This window comes from Scyliorhinus canicula, chromosome 18 (assembly GCF_902713615.1).
Source record: "Scyliorhinus canicula chromosome 18, sScyCan1.1, whole genome shotgun sequence".
Classification (NCBI taxonomy): domain Eukaryota; kingdom Metazoa; phylum Chordata; class Chondrichthyes; order Carcharhiniformes; family Scyliorhinidae; genus Scyliorhinus; species Scyliorhinus canicula.
In genome coordinates, this window is record NC_052163.1 from 35,826,892 (window position 1) to 35,839,482 (window position 12,591).

General features: G+C 41.6%; 1 pseudogene; it reads right to left on the reverse strand.

The window, feature by feature from the left end:
- Nucleotides 1-4,172: 4,172 nt before the first annotated feature.
- LOC119952894 overlaps nt 4,173-12,591 on the reverse strand; it is a 163,686-nt pseudogene continuing 155,267 nt past the window's right edge.

Consider the following 12,591-nt stretch of genomic DNA (forward strand, 5'->3'; position numbering starts at 1 on the left):
TTTATTTAGATTTCCAGAAGGCCTTTGACAAGGTACCGCATTGGAAACTATTAAATAAGTTAAGAGCCCATGGTGTTAAGGGTAAGATCCTTGCATGGACAGAGGATTGGCTGACTGGCAGAAGGCAGAGAGTGGGGATAAAGGGGTCCTTCAGGATGGCAGCCGGTGACTAGTGGTGTGCCTCAGGGGTCTGTCCTGGGACCACAACCTTTCACAATATGCATTCATGATCTGGAAGAAGGTACTGAAGGCACTGTTGCTAAGTTTGCAGATGATACGGGCAGCATGGTGGCGCAAGCAATTAGCACGGTTGCCCCACGGCGCCAAGGTTCGATCCCGGCTCTGGGTCACTGTCCGTGTGGAATTTGCACATTCTCCATGTTTGCGTGGGTTTCGCCCCCACACTCAAAAGATGTGCAGAATAGGTGGATTGGCCATGCTAAATTGGCCCTTAATTTTAAAAACGTTTGCAGACTGTACAAGATCTGTAGAGGGGCATGTAGTATTGTAGAAGCAAAGGGGCTGCAGAAGGACTTGGACAAGCTAGGAGAGTAGTCAACAAAGTGGCAAATGAAATACAATGTGGAAAAGTGTGAGGTTATGCACTTTGAAAGGAGGAATTTAGGCAGAGACTATTTTTTAAATAGGGAAATGCTTCGGAAATCAGAAGCACAAAGGGACTTGGGAGTCCTTGTTCACAATTCTCTTAAGATTTATGTGCAGCTTCAGTCGGCAGTTAAGAAGGGAAATGCAATCTTAGCATTCATGGCAAGAGGGCTAGAATACAAAACCAGGGATGTGCTTCTGAGGCTGTATAAGGCTCTGGTCAGATGTCATTTGGAGTATTGAGAGTGGTTTTGGGCCCCGTATCGAAGGAAGGATGTGCTGGGCCCCGTATCGAAAGAAGGATGTGCTGGCCTTCGTAAGCGTCCAGAGGAGGCTCACAAGAATGATCCCTGGAATTAAGAACTTGTCGTATGAGGAACGGTCGAGAACTCTGCGTCTTTACTCGCTGGAGTTGAGAAGGATGAGAGGGGATCTTATTGAAACTTACAAGATACTGTGAGGCCTGGATAGTGGACGTGGAGAGGATGTTTCCACTTGTAGGAAAAACTAGAACCAGCGGACACCATCTCAGACTAAAGGGATGATCCTTTAAAACAGAGATGAGGAATTTCTTCAGCCAGAGGGTGGTGAATCTGTGGAACTGTTTGCCGCAGAAGGCTGTGCAGGTCAATTCACTGTGTCTTTAAGACAGAGATAGATAGGTTCATAATTAATAAGAGGATCAAGGGTTATCGGGAGAAGGCAGGAGAATGGCGATGAGAAAATAATCAGCCATGATTTAATGGCGGAGCAGACCCGATGGGCCGAGAGGCCTAATTCTGCTCCTATGTCTTATGGTTTACTGAATATGTGAATACTTCATTGTGATTGATTGGTCATTTGTTTGCTGATATTATTGTTGCAGCATACCAAGACATCCTTTTGACTTGGTGCCACATTTAAACTATCGGGAAAGGGGGGGAAAAAAATCCACGCGCAGAGATCACTAGATCTTTGCGGACAATTCTTTGAGGTCACCAGTGAGCATCATAGGATTGGCTGCTGACTGCAAAATCTGATGCATTTATTTTTATATTTTCACGGTTAATCTACGTTGCAGATATATTCTTCCTCTATTCTTCCCCACCACAAATAGCCTTGAAACAAAACATCCAGAGGCCTTGTTGTTTGTAACTGGGGACTTCAATCAGGCCAAGCTCAAGAGCATACTGCCAAGTTACCACCAACACGTCACCTGTTCCACCAGAGGCCCAAACATCCTGGACCACTGCTACACAAATATCAAAGATGCCTACGGGTTTATCACCCGCCCACACTTTGGCAAATCTGACCACAAGGCTGTGCTCCTGCTCCCAGCTTATAAGCAAAAACTGAAGCGGGAGAATCCGTCAAAGAAAGTTGTGCATTCTTGTTCTGAGGAATCGGATGATCTCCTACGGGACTGCTGAGAGTCAGTGGATTGGTCAGCATTTAAAAACTCTGCGACCAGCCTGAACGAGTATGCCACTACAGTAACTGACTTCATTAGTAAGTGTACAGAAGACTTTGTGCCAAAGAAGCAAATCCGTGTTTCCCCCAACAGGGAAAATGAACAGGGATATCCACTGCTTGCTGAAGTCTAGGTCTGAGGCATTCAAGTCAGACGGGCACTCAGGTCTTGCGTGAATCAGCTGGCAGGGGTATTCGCAGACATCTTCAACCTCTCTTTACAACAATCTGAGGTATCTATCAGCTTCAAGAAGACGACCATCATCCCTGTACCCAAAAAAGCAAAGCAGCGTGCTTTAATGACTATCATCCAGTGGCTCTGACATCCATCATCATGAAGTGCTTCAAAAGGTTAGTCATGGCACGAATCAACTCCAGCCTCCCGAATTGCCTTGATCCACTTCAGTTTGCCTACCGCTGCAACAGGTCCACAGCAGACGCCATCTCCATGGCCCTGCACTCTACCCTGTAACATCTAGATAACAAAGACACCAATGTCAAACTCCTATTTATCAACTACAGCTCAGCCTTCAACACCATCATTCCTGCAAAACTCATCTCCAAACTCCGTGGCCTTGCCCTCGGCTCCTCTCTCTGCGACTGGATCCTGAGCTTTCTAACCCACAGGCCACAATCAGTAAGGATAGGCAACAACACCTCCTCCATGATCATCCTCAACACCGGTGCCCCACAAGGCTCTGTCCTCAGCCCCCTACTGTACTCCTTGTACACCTATGACTTGCATGGCCAAATTCCCCTTCAACTCGATTTTCAAATTTGCTGGTGACACCACAATACAGTCGGTCGGATTTCAAACCATGAGAAGACAAAGTACAGGAATGAGGTAGAGAATCGGGTGAACTGGTGCAACGACAATAATCTCTCCCTCAATGTCAACAAAATGAAGGAGATGGTCATCGACTTTAGGAAGCATAGTGGAGAACATGCCCCTGTCTACATCAATGGGAACCAAGTAGGAAGGGTCAAGAGCTTCAAGTTTTTAAGTGTCCAGATCACCAACAAACCGTTCTGGTCGCTCCCACACCGACACTATATTTAAGAAAGCCCACCAACGACTCTATTTTCACAGAAGACTAAGGAAATTTGGCCAGTCACCTACGACTCTCACCAGCTTCTACAGATGCACCGTAGAAAGCATTCTCCCTGGTTGTATCACAGCTTGGTATGGATCCTGCACTGCCCAAGACTGCAGGAAATTACAAAATGTTGTGAATGTAGCCCAATCCATCACGCAAACCAGCCTCCCATCCATTTAATCAGTTTACAATTCCTGCTGCCATGGAAAGGCAACCAGCATAATTAAGGACCCCATGAATCCTGGACATACTCTCTTCCACCTTCTTCCGTCAGGTAAAGATACCAAAGTGTGAGGTCACGTACCAACCGACTCAAGAACAGCTTCTTCCCTACTGCCATCAGACTTTGGAATGGACCTACCTCGTATTAAGTTGATCTTGTCTCTAAACCTTGCTATAACTAACATTATATTCCGCAGTCTCTCCTTCCTTCCCTATGTACAGTATGCATTGTTTGTACAGCATGCAAGAAACAATACTTTTCACTATATACCAATACATGTGACAATAAATCAAATCAAAAATGTTCAATTAAATGCGTTCATAACAGCAAATTCTCACACTGTACCATTTTGCCAACCATATAGGTACTATAAATTGTCCACTACTGCCCAGTATATTCCATTTAATTGCAATAATCATGCTGAAAATTAATTTGCATCAGATTATAAATCATACAAAATGGAACTCTCCAGCAATTATCTGCCATTAACATGTACCTTGTCTGCTCTCATCTGATGGCTTAAACAACATTGAAACTCCAAGTCTAAATAGTGCAAACTTATTTGATTAATAGGTCAAGATTTTGGGCTAAAAATATTACTAACTTTAAAGTGCAACCCGCAAAATGCATATTGCGTCTGACTATAGATAAGGATGAAGATCCCATGCAAAATAGGTGTTCAATTCCAGATGTGTGTGTCAGAAAACAAATTCTTGCTGTGAAATCCAATGCTTAATTTATGGAAGTTAATAGCTGATGCGTGTCAAGTAAAAGCATGTATCTTGAAGACAGACAAATGGAGGCATAATCTTTTATTCATTGTAGATTCAATAATACATACTGTACCAGCAAAAATGAAAATGTGTTTTAACATTACAAGGTGAAAACTTGATTTGGATGAATATCTGCTGTACAAAGTATGCATGTTAAAGCATACAATGTTTGCTACAAATTTCCAATGCTTGGGCTTGTCAGTTCTGTCCCTTATTCTAGTACAAAGAAACATGGGAGGGTGGGGGGAATGGAGAAGAGTCCATTAAAGTAAACAGATGGATCAAACTTGTTTACTTTTGATGGTTAATCCAAATCAAGCTTCATCTTCAAATGCATTTAAACATCCAAATGTTTCACCTGAAAAATCCTTGTTCCTTTAAATGTTTGTTTTTATTTTGCATTTAATGTGGCTAATTGTGCTTTGCTACCTCAACAAAGTAAAGCTTGGACAGTTTTTTAAAAACAAGTTCCATTCTTTAACAAAAACACAAATTCCTCTAAGTGCTGGAGGTGGCATTGACATTTGATATCTCACACCCACATTGAACACTTCCATTGGGCTCCGAAACTGCTTAAAAGTGAGCAACTTTGTTTGTCTTTCAGATTACACCAGTGCTTTGACATAACATTTCTGTATCTGAGTTTGAACCCTAGTAGATTATATACAAAAGCCTGTCATTTATACAGTACAGCAATTTAATTCTTCAATACAAGGTTAGAGGTGAACAAACCTCCAAGATTCATTTGGCAGCCTAGGATAGTCAAATTTCACAATGTGTACTGAAACCGGAAACAAACTGCCACCATAGTCTCTCTTCCCCCCCCCCCCCACCCACCCAAAGAGGAGGTGCAGACAAAATTCTTCATTAAGACTTCCAATACAATTTAGGATTAGAAGTACAATTACTATTCAAATCTGGCTACACCAATTTGGAATGCTGGTGTCACTTTGTAGTTACAAATTAAATTATTTCATTTACTCACAGGGTTTTATATAGGCAGCACCTGACGAGCAAGTGGGTGGATATAGATTGCCAACAAATATACACACACACGCACACACACATTCACTGGTACCAGACCAGGTTGTCAAACTCATGGAATGGTTCACTGATTATTTTAATTAGGGAATCTCACCAAAAGATAGTCAACATACCACTACATATTGTGGAAAAAAAAACTTTTTGCAAGCTTTCCTAGAATTGCTTTAAGAGGTTTGTTTCTAATGCAGTTTAATTTTTCAACATGTAAATGTTTCAGAGCCACTTTGACAAAGCAACATCTTTGTAGATCTGACAGGGTGACCTCATCAGTCAGCTGAGTATATCCACTTAGTACAATGCACCATGGTAATCTGCTTATTTCATAGTAAACAATGAATAGAGCAGTAAAGCAGTTCCACCACAATGTACTGAACCTTTTGGATCTGCTCAGTGCAAGTGAATAAAAATATCCTTCATTTCAAACAAATAATGCATTTATTGATCATGTTCAACCACGAGGGGTAAACGGTAACTGATAGTTCTCAAGAAGCCCAATACGTTTGAGAAAACAATAATATTTTGTGCATATGTTTTACAATCACATTCTATGAGGAGAAAATGTTAAAAGCCACCAACTTTTCTGAAAAAAAAACCTTGGATTATCAACAGTTGTAATTCAAAGGCAAAAATGAAATAAACAGACTTTCACTCCCTCTTTCCCAAATCCCCCTATATCTTTTAAAGTCAGGCCTTTTCTACAACTCGGCTTGGAATATACATAATGGCAATGAGATGTAAATACCTTCTGAGAAGAAACAAGTAAATACACTCTACTAAAACTCAGGAAAAACAAAGTCTTGAACCCATTTGTGCATAGTTCATGATCCTCTTTAAACCAGCTTTTTTCTTGCCAACAATAGCTTGATAAAACCAATAAAACTTATCCAAAGTTAATGCACAAGTTACCTGATCCAAGCAGGCAGGGACAAGGAGAGTTTATACAGTAACATACTTTATATATGTTAGTCAATTGTCTTTAACACAATCAAAAGCATTGATTTCTTTTTAAAACATAAAGCATTTCATAAAGCACTCTTCAAACATTGTTGTGTCCATTATTTGGTAAATAAGTAACTGCTACAGAATAAACAGGTATTTTCTTCTTTTCTTCAGTGCTAGAAGTTGGGTTAAAATACATGAAATGGCGTGGAGTAGCTCCCCAGAAAATTCAGGCCTTCCTGAGACATCATCCACTGTGTGCAAGAAAGTGAGCAAACATTTACGAAGGAAAAAATACACAACAATGGCCAAAAAAATACAACACTGTTCATTCCCAGAGTTCTGAAGTAGCACATCTTCATTCTGAAAATAGGTTTTGATGGAAGAGTAATTGTCCTTTTTTCATCTTAGTTTTCCTTTTATTTTAAAGTTCCGAAAAGTTTGTAAACAGGAGGATACCAGACATAGGCACCTCCAAATCAGTCACAAAAATATCCAGTCCAAGTGCTTCCCATTGCCTGCTTGCAGGATGGGTCCACTCTATTGTGTAGCTATGGCCACAGTTCAACTAGAGCATTTTTTTTTTTTTTTTTTTAAATTTTATACTCTGAAAGAAAACTGGTGCAATACTCCTGTAATAATTCTCTTGCATTAGTCCACAAAAAAGCCACTAAAGGTAGGTATACACATCATCTCCAGAGCACACACTGTTTAAGAGCGTCCTTGAGTAAACATTTACACATGAATTGTTGCTCGCCCCCTTTGTAAGATTAGCTGGAGGGGCTGCAGACACTCAGTGCAAAGTTAGAAGCTAATAATTTGACTGACAAGCAAATAAAAGCATATACTGTATAAAGAAACAAAACACACTGATTTCATACATACACACACACACACACACAGATGCACACATCTGCACCATCACACATACATACACAATAAACATTTATTGTTTGAGCCTATCTGTGATGACAACATCTCGGAAGTGTAAATTAGACGGTTTTCACATTTCGTTATTGGCCTGCTTGATTCAAGTATTTGTGTTGATATGTTTTTGGGATCAAACGAAATAATGAAGCAAGGGTAATGTGCATACTAAACCCAGGCTCCAAAAGTAGACTTTTCCATGCCCCTCTCCTCCCTCCCATTTCCCTACCCTCCCTATCCAACCAAAGAGGTTTGGATCAGGGTCAAATGATGTCTGAAATTGAGTTTAGTGCCGATTGGTAGCTCCAAAGGTCATCGTTTTCCCTACATGGATTCTCCACTAAGAAGGTCACCAGGGGCAAGGTATTGATAGGCGTAGGGCCTGCCGATCACTCTGGCGTCATCACTATTAGGAGGCCCCCATAGGCTGTGGAGTATTGAGGGACGCCACTCCATAAGAGGTCATTGGCTCCTTTGCCACTCAGGCTTGTAGTATTCCAGTGACCAGATCATTTCGGACCATCCGTGAGGAGTGTTGCTGACCCAAGTCGGCTCGATTGGTTCCTGGTGTTAGACTGCCAGCTCGAGTTCATGTGTCAGTGTTTGACCTGTGCAAACGAAACGGTTAACTCTCGTCACTGGCAAACTCAGCGAGGATGTAGTGTTCCCAGAACGCACCTGGGACAAAAGAAAGGTCGAACATTAGAAACTAAGCTGAACCTATGCTTCTTACTGAAAAACAGACCTATACCAAAGTTTTACTCAATGGCATTATTCACGATTTTAATTTACGAAAGAGGTTTGCATACATTCAATATACTGTTAATTAATAGATATTTAGTATCCAAACCTTTAAACACAATACACCAAAAACCACTGCAAAGTTTGAAGTGGAATTTGGAATGGTAGCTTTGTGTGTGTAAAGATGTGCATGTGTATATTTCAGTTTTTAAAAAAATAGACCCGAGTTGCTAATTTATGACTTGCTTTTTTGAGACAGTTTAAATACTGTTGTATCAAGTAAATTGATGCTTTTCTTGAACATTGACTGTTAATTTAATGATGTGGAGATTCCGCACGCATGAGTGCGGCCTCAACCGGGATCTTGGATTCATGTCGTATTACATCCACTCCCCACCATCTGGCCTGGACTTGCAAAATTCCACCAACTGTTCTGGCTTGAGACAATTCACACCTCTTTAACCTGTGATTATCCCTCTCTGGATCTGTAATGATTTGATTACCTGCAAATTCTCGCATTCCAAGCATTGTCCGGCATCGCTGACTTTGTCTATATAAATGTTTCTGGATCATACCTCTCCAGTCACCTGAAGAAGGAGCTGCGCTCCGAAAGCTCGTGTTTGAAACAAACCTGTTGGACTTTAACCTGGTGTTGTAAGACTTCTTACTGTGTTAATTTAATGGTAGTTGCAGAGGATGTTAAACTCCTCTTAAGTTTTATTGTTGACAAGAAAAAAAGCAGGTTTGCACAAATGGATTCAAGACTTGATTTTCCTGATTTAGAGTGTATTTACTCACTTCTTCTGAGGATGTATTTACATTTCAGTGCATTACATATAATCCAAGTCAAAAATAGTCTTGAATTGATAATCCAAGATTTATTTTTCAATTTGGTGGTTTTAAACATTTTCTCCTCGTATAGCGTTTCCATGTCTGTACAAATGACTGGTATAACACCCTAGTATCTGTAATAATACCTCAGAAGCTTAAGACACTTTCCAAATGTGCTATTTTCTTAGTCTGCACATAGGTTTTTAAAAATTCAATATGTCCCCATAATTTGAAGCTAAAATTCACAATTGAATTAAAAAAAATCTTTGTATCGTAGTCAGTTCCAAGCCTGGCAGATTCAATAGATCAACAAATGGTGGAAGTGAAAACTTTAGGCATATTTTTCTCAGCTGTTTGGTTTGGAGGTATTTTAAATACAAGATTGGACTCAGTTTTCTGGCTTGCCGAGACAGATTAAGGGTAGTTTACAAATTAACAAACCAATGTCCAAGGTTCAGCGATAGTTTTGGAGAGGGATTTAATAAAGGAATTGTTTGAGGGGTAGATAAGTGGGCACATTGCTGGATATTGTTCAATGGAAACAGAAGGCCGAGGGAAAGTAGAGAGTTTACTAGAAGCAAGGTGATGTTGATCCATGGGCCAAGAGGTGGGGCGCGATTCTCCGATGCCGCGCAGCATCGGGAAAGCCGTTGTGAACTCAGCCGAGTTTCACGATGGCGTCGGAGGCCGCTCCTCGCACCCTATTCTCCCCCCCCCCCCCCCCCCCCCCCAGGGGGCTAGGAGTTGCGAGAAACTCAGCCGCCAGGACTTGACGCTTGCGTCAAAGCGGCGCGCCGAGAATGACGCAACGGCGGCGCGTGAGTGACGTCAGCCACGCATGCCAAGGTTGGCCGGCTCCAACCTGCGCATGCGCGGTTGCCGTCTTCCCCTCTGCTGCCCCGCAAGGCATGGCGGCTTGATCTTGCGGGGCGGCGGAGGGGAAAGAGTGCGTCTCTTAGAGACTCCGGCCCGACGATCGGTGGGCACTGATCGCGGGCCAGTCACCTCCTGAGCACGCCCGTGGTGTTCAATCCTCCCTCCACAGGCCCCACACTTACCTGTCGCGCGATGTTCACGCCGGCAGCGACCAGGCGTGAACCGGTCGGGTTAGTCAGGCCGCTCGGCCCATCCAGGCCGGAGAATCGCTGGTCGCCGTGAAAAACGGCGAGCGTTGATTCCGCGACACGCCATTTTGGGGGGGGGCGGGGGGGGGGGGGGAGAATCGCGGGGAGTGCCAGGGCGGCATGCCGTGATTCCCCCGGCCCTCACGCGATTCTCCCACCCGGCGTGGGGAGCGGAGAATCGCGCCCGTGGTGTTTGATGGCCACCAATAGGTCCAGTATACCAACAGAGGAGAGGAAAGACAGGAGAGAGTCACAAGTAAATTCACTACATCATGACAGGCTAATTGGGATAGTCCAAGAATGTTTATTTTTTTTCTTTATCTGAAGTTTAGGAAAACGCAAAGGGATTTGAGTCAATTCCCTGTTAAACACCCAAGCAAGATTAAAGTATGGTAAAATCTTAAATTTAAGTCATACAAGAAGCTTACATGTGCAGAGATTTCTGGGCCTTAGCTGCTTCTTCCTTGGAGCTGTAGCGAACCACAGCATTTCCTTGGGTCAAGTTCAGATGGAATGTTATCAATGGACCATGTTGCATGCATAAAGTCCGCAAAGTTGAACCATCAATCTGCAGCAAAAGAGTGAACCGTTAATACTGTAATAGTTTCAAGTTTTAATTCAGATATGCATTCATCTTAACGCCCATAATTTTACAAAATTGCTTGGCACACATGACATTTATAAACAATAGATTAGTCACCTTGTACGACAATCATCCGTCCAAGACCTGCAACATTGTGTCAATTCATTTTTATTCTAAATTGAAACTGATTAGCTAGTAAAACTCATACTCAAAACCCTACCGAATGTGAGCGGATGGTTGTGCAAGATCTCGGTGACTAATCACAATCTGAATAAAAACGACTCAACAAGCAACCTGTATTTGTGACTCATAGGAAACGGAGGGGGCGGGGTGGGGGAGCAATACTGACATGGGGACAGTCACCTGAGAGGACAGATAGGCTTTATTTTACCATTTCAACCGAAAGACAGCATGTCCACCAGTGCTGCGCACCCTCAGTTGGAGGATCAACTTTTTATTCTGGAAAAGGGCTTAAAGCCACATCTTTTTGACTCAGGGGCAACAGTGCTACCACCGAGCCAGGACTCTAAGGAGTAATAGAATTTTTTAAAAAGCTCCATTTAAGGGTTCATTGGATACCGATTGAATTCTATAAAAAACTATACATTTTCAATTCAGATAGATTGAATTTAGAAATGTTAGGTGCCCTGATGTTCTGGCTCACTTTCAACCAATGGCATGGACAAGGCTGAGGTTGCTTTCACATTACAATTAAGGAATGATACTGTTTTCTTATATTTGATTGTTACCTGGGGTGTGAGGTTTCTGAGAACCAGCCAGCTATTGTTCCTTCCAGAGCTGTCAGTACTCCAAGCAGAATCTAAAATAAGAAAAAGATCATGTTATATCCTTCTTATTTATGTTCTGAAACTACAATAACTTCTTTATATTTCACGTATCCGAATGAAAAGGATACACCACCCTTCTTGAAGCCCGAATACCTTTTGGATTGCCTTAGAAACTAATGATTTCATGGAGGCACTTCATCTCCAGAATTATTTTCGCAGTTCCTTGAACAGGTTAGCAAGTATTCAAATAAGGAGCTCAAGTGTGTGTACATTACTACTGATGCTTACTAAATCATCAGCACTGAAAATTCAGAAAAGGTTCTGAAGAATTCAATTTAATTTAATGTTAATACAACATAATCAGCCAATGATTGAAAGAAAACTATTAAAGCTAGAAAACTATTAAAAGAAACTGTCACAGATAGGTTTGAATTTAAAAAAAGAATGCCAAGTAATTTAATTGCTGGAATTTGGAAATTTCAGCTCCAATATCAACTTTTTCATTTTACAATCTCAATTTAAGTTATCCACACACAAACCAGATAAATTAACAAAAGAGCACAAAGAGCTTTAAGAAAACTGTCAGGAGAGGGGACACATTCCCCTAAATTTTCATGAGACTATACTAATGGCAGAACAGGCTCATTGCTCGAGGGCGCATCGGAAAATTATCCCAAATTACAATGCAGAATTTCCAACCATTAAATATTTGACAATACATGGAATAGTATCGAGGGAAGTCTCTGGCTGTGGATTTCCAGCTCTCGTTTCAAATGTTAATGCAATTACACTTGACAGTCAATTCAATCTAAAGCAACATATCATTCACTATAACAAAATGTGAGTACCCAAAAGCTTGCAAGCCGCAAGCAATCTGAAAATTCATATATTGGGCAAATTTCAAATGTCTAAAGCACAAAGCAACGCAATAAGTAATATCTTACTGGAGGAATAAGAGCTTGGCCAGCTTGAGACGAGTCCGAGTGAACTGACACCCCAGGACGGAGATGGCTTCGTGTTTGTCAGGCCTGGTGGTGGCCTAGTGTTTTTGGATCCTAGCGGCACTTTCCACAATTCGTGCGATAGTGATGGTTGCGATTGAGCAATGGGCCCAGGTGACCAAGTGGATTTATCTGTCAGTTTAGCTGAAATACAAGAAAATACATTCTGCTTTAGACAAAAAGCATCAGGCGATTTCAATTTCAGGAGAATTATCTCTTCAAAATATTGATTTTTGCACTTATTTTAGAGCATTTACATTTACCCTTTGAGCACTGAAAGTCTTTTTCAATCTCAAAATGCAAAACTCCTCTAGAACTTGTACAAGCTTTGTCGAGATATTTCTTTGGCGAAGAAGAAATATATTGAACCATAGAACATATTCTAATACACCTCGCAGAATGTTTCTATAATCCAAAGTTTAAGAAAAGGTGCTGCCAGTTTATTGTGGCTTTGGCCGGCGATCA